A 751-nucleotide genomic window follows, 5' to 3' on the forward strand; every position below is an offset into this window, starting at 1 on the left:
AACAAACTGAAAACCAATGAAAAAGGATACAATTCATAGTAAAGGTGCTGCTAAACTTTAAAAAAAAAAAAAGACTTCACGGATCACATGTATCCCAGTCCTATGCAAACACATCACACTGGATTCAAGGCATGAGGAACCCTGTAAAATAGAGTGGGAATATTGGAATTATATATTTATACATATTTTATTTCTCAGGCATGATTGAAACATGAGGCTCACAATATTAGTGTGCTTAAACATTGCCCCCCCCCCCCCCCTCCCTCCCTCCCCCCCTCGCCCCTCCCCCAAGCGGTGCAATAAAACATTTGTTAAAGGAAACTAAGAGAAAATCAGTTCAAATTCAGAATTATAGGTAGCCATGAACCTGTCCACATCCATTATAGGAATCATCCAAGGGCGATTGGCATTTTCGTCCTAGAAAATAAATACATGTAGCTGCTAAAGTACGTGAGGCTAGTGCGAAGACAGTCTATATCACTACAAGAGTACAAGTGCAACCAAATGTTTTACTTGAACCGTCCCTGCAGCTTTGGTCAGCCCAGCCTCTTTTACACCACATGGGGATATGAAAAACACACATTCTTACTGTATGAGTCATCCTTTATCTGTATATTTTATTGTTCTCTAATAAATATAATATTTTCCTATTTCTTGTGCTCCTTTCCCCTTCACTAAAATGAAATCCCAAAATTATTCCAGTAAGCAAAGGTTTATAAACCCCCTCGACCACCCCCATCCCCACCCCAAA

The sequence above is a fragment of the Macadamia integrifolia genome, chromosome 6 (genome assembly GCF_013358625.1).
Source record: "Macadamia integrifolia cultivar HAES 741 chromosome 6, SCU_Mint_v3, whole genome shotgun sequence".
NCBI lineage: Eukaryota > Viridiplantae > Streptophyta > Magnoliopsida > Proteales > Proteaceae > Macadamia > Macadamia integrifolia.